Genomic DNA, 3,738 nt, shown 5'->3' with positions numbered 1-3,738 from the left:
TCTCTTTTCTTTGCCCATTTAGGTAAAGATTTATCAAGTTTGTCAATCTTTTCAAAGAGCCAACTTTTGGTGTTATTGATTTTCTCTATTGTTTTCTAGTCTATTTTGTTTAACTCTGCTCTGATCTTCATTATTTCTTTCCTTCTGCTAGTTTTGGGTTTAGTTTGTTCATCTTTTTCTAGTTCCTTGAGTTGTCAAGTTAGATTGTTGATTTGAGAACTTTCTGTTTTTTAATGAAAGTGTTTATAGTAATACATTTCCCTCTTAACACTGCTTTTGCTGCATCCCATAAGTTTTGGTATGTTGTGTTTTCATTTGCATTCGTCTTTAAGTATTGTCTAATTTCCCTTGTGATTTCTTCTTTGATCCATTGATTGATTAAGAATATGTTGTTTAATTTCTACAAATTTATGATTTTTTCAGTTTTACTTCTGTTGTTGACTTCTAACTTCACCCTGAGTGGTTGGAGAAGATACTTTGTATGATATTTATCTTTTAAAATCTATTGAGAGATAATTTGTCACTTAACAAATATATTCTATCCTGTAAAATGTCCCATGTGCACTTGAGAAGAATATGTATGCTGTTGTTGTTGGGTGGCATGTTTTATATGTCTGTTAGATCTAATTGAGTTACTGTGTTGTTTAAATCCTCTATTTCCTTACATTTTGTTTGGTTGTTCTATCCATTTTTGAGAATGGGGGAATTGAAGTCTCCAACTATTATTGTAGAAGTATTTCTCCCTTCAATTTGTCAGTTTTTGCTTAATACATTTTGCTGATCTATTCTTAGGTGTATAAATGTTTATAATTGTTATATCTTCTGCTGTATTGAATCTTGTATTAGTATATAATGTCTTTATTTGTCTCTTGTTAACTTTTGTTAATTTCAAGTCTATTTATTTCTGATATTAGTATAGCTCTCTGCTCTCTTTTGGTTACCATTTGCATGGAATATCTTTTCCCATCCTTTCACTTTCAGTATATTTGTGTGTTTGGATCTAAAGTGAGTCTCTTATAGACAGCATATACTAGTTAAATCATGTGTTTTTATGCATTCTGCCTCTCTCTCTCTCTCAAGATTTTATTGGGGAACTGGGGAAGGGAAACAGTGTTGGGGAATTGGGGAAGGGGAACAGTCAATTTGTTGTCCTTCAGTCTTAGTTGTGGAGGGCGCAGCTAGTTCAGCTCCAAGTCTAGTCGCCATCTGGCTGCCCGTTGGCAGCTCACGGCCGCTCAGCTCAGGGTGCCATGTTCAATCTTAGTTGTGGATGGGCAGAGCCCACCATCCCATGAGAGAGTTGAACTGGCAACCTTGTTGTTAGGAGCATGTGCTCTCACCAGCTTAGCCATTCTGCCACCTGTTGGCAGCTCAGCGGCAGCTCTGCTTGGGCATAGCATCACTGGCCCATGTGGGAATCGAACCGGTGACCCTGTTGTTCAGAGCTCGCACTCTTAACTAACTGAGCCACTCAGCCGGCCCCCAATCTCTTTCTTTTGATTGGAGAATTTAATCCACTTACATTTGAAGTAATTACTGATAAGAAGGGACTTACTTCTGTCATTTTACTATTTTTTATTTCTATATGGCTTATAGCTTCTTTTGGTCCCTCATTTCCTGCATTACTGTCTTCTTTTGTGTTTAGTTGACTTTTTTGTGGTGTAACATTTGTTCCTTTTTCATTTCCTTTTGTGTATATTCTATAGCTATTTTCTCTGTGGTTACCATGGACATTACTTTTTTATTCTTTTTTATTTTTCAATTACAGTTGACATTCAATATTACATTAGTTTCAGGTGTATAGCATAGTGGTTAGACATTTATATAACTTATGAAGTGATCCCCCAATAAGCCTAGTACTCACCTGGCACCATACATAGTTGTTATAGTATTATTAACTATATTCCTATACTGTACTTTACATCCCTGTGACTATTTTATAACTACCAATTTGTACTTCTTAATCCCTTCACCTTTTTTATCCAGCCCTATAATCCCCCTCCCATCTGGCAACCATCAGTTTGTTCTCTGCATCTGTGAGTTTGTTTCTGTTTTTTTTTTTTTTTTTTTTNCTGCAGCTTATGCTGTCGCCTGCCACTCACGGCAGCCCACTTCCAGGTGGAGCTGTTGTTCACCATCTTAGCTATAGAGGGCACAGTGTCACTGACCCTCATGTAGGATCCGAACCGGGGCCCTGCTGCTCAGAGCTGGCGTCCCAAGCCAACTCTTAACCAACGTGCCATTCGGCTGGCCCCATTTGATATTTTTGACAGTGTTTATTGTGTGTCAGAGTCTTGTCTAGTCTTTTTATTGCTTGTTTAATCTTACTCACTTAATGGTCAAAGAGGGTTGAAATGTTTTATTTCTTTTAACTTTTAAAAAAAAAGATTTTATTGGGGAATTGGGGAGGGAAAAGCATTGGGGAATCGGAGAAGGAGAACAGACAAGTTGCTGTCCTTATGTTCTTCAGTCTAGTTGTGGAGGACGTCGCTTCACTGGCCCATGATGGTATTGTGATCATTGCGCTCTTCCCGGCTGAGGCAGATTGGTCACTGGCCATTGGATGGCTGCTCACTGAGGCTCATGGCAGCTCATGCCGGCTGCCAGCCACTCATGCTGGCTGCCGGCTACTCAGGGTAGCTTACGGCAGCCCACTGCAGCCTATGCCATTGCCAGCCACTCATGGCAGCCCAGCTCCAGCTCGAACTGTTATCCACCATCTTAGCTGTAGAGGGCGCAGCATCACTGGCCCATGTGGAATTGAACCAGCAGCAGTGCTGCTCAGAGCTTACGCTCCCAAGCCAACTCTTAACTAACAAGCCACTCGGCTGGTCCCTTTTTTTTTTAACTTTTTATTATAGAAACTTTCAAACATACACAAAAATTAGGGAGCATCGTGTACAGAACTCTCATGCACAGATCACTCAGCTTCAACAATTTTCAACAGTTTGCCAGCCTGGCTTTATCTGGCCTCCCCTCCCACCAGAGAGTTTTTAAACAAATTCCAGATATCACATTAGTTCATTTGTAAATACAGCTGTTTGTGTACCTAACAGCAAAAGAATTTTAAAACAATATGACAATACCATGATCACATTTAACAAATGTAACCACGATCCATAATATAAATAATCTGTTCCATGGTCTATGCTCAAGTATTCTTGATTGTCTCAGAAATGTACTTTCACAGTAGGTTTGTTAAAATTAGGATCTAAGCTAGGGCCATATGTTGCATTTGGTGGATATGACTCTTAATTTGCTCAATGTATAACTATTCCTCTTCCATCTTTTCATGACAATCATTTGTAGAAGAAGCCAGATCCTATGTTTTGTTATTCTGTACACTTTAAAAATAGAAATAAAATTCTAACTAAGAGAACAATTAAACATTTTATACATTTATAGTTCAAAAGAGATATTTTACTTTGGAAAAGCTGAAAAGCAGAAGAGAGGTATTTTAAGAAAAGTGAAAGATTGGAGCTTTTACATAAAAAAGTTTGTAACAAAATTACATTTTAAAATTAAATTGGGGAGTAGGTGGAAATGAGTGGAAAGGGCACAAGAGGGCCTTCTGGGGACAAGGGATGTTTCATATCTTGACCTGAGTAGTGGTTACTTGGATGACAACCTATGTAAAAAGGCAACGAGCTGTACACATAAGATTTGTGCACTTTAGGGCCAGCCGAGTGGCTCAGTTGGCTAAGAGCTTGCTCAAGAGTTTGAGCTCTGAGCAACAGC

The sequence above is a fragment of the Hipposideros armiger genome, unplaced genomic scaffold (genome assembly GCF_001890085.2).
Source record: "Hipposideros armiger isolate ML-2016 unplaced genomic scaffold, ASM189008v1 scaffold_687, whole genome shotgun sequence".
In the NCBI taxonomy this organism is placed as follows: Eukaryota; Metazoa; Chordata; class Mammalia; order Chiroptera; family Hipposideridae; genus Hipposideros; species Hipposideros armiger.
This window is presented reverse-complemented; position numbering follows the sequence as displayed.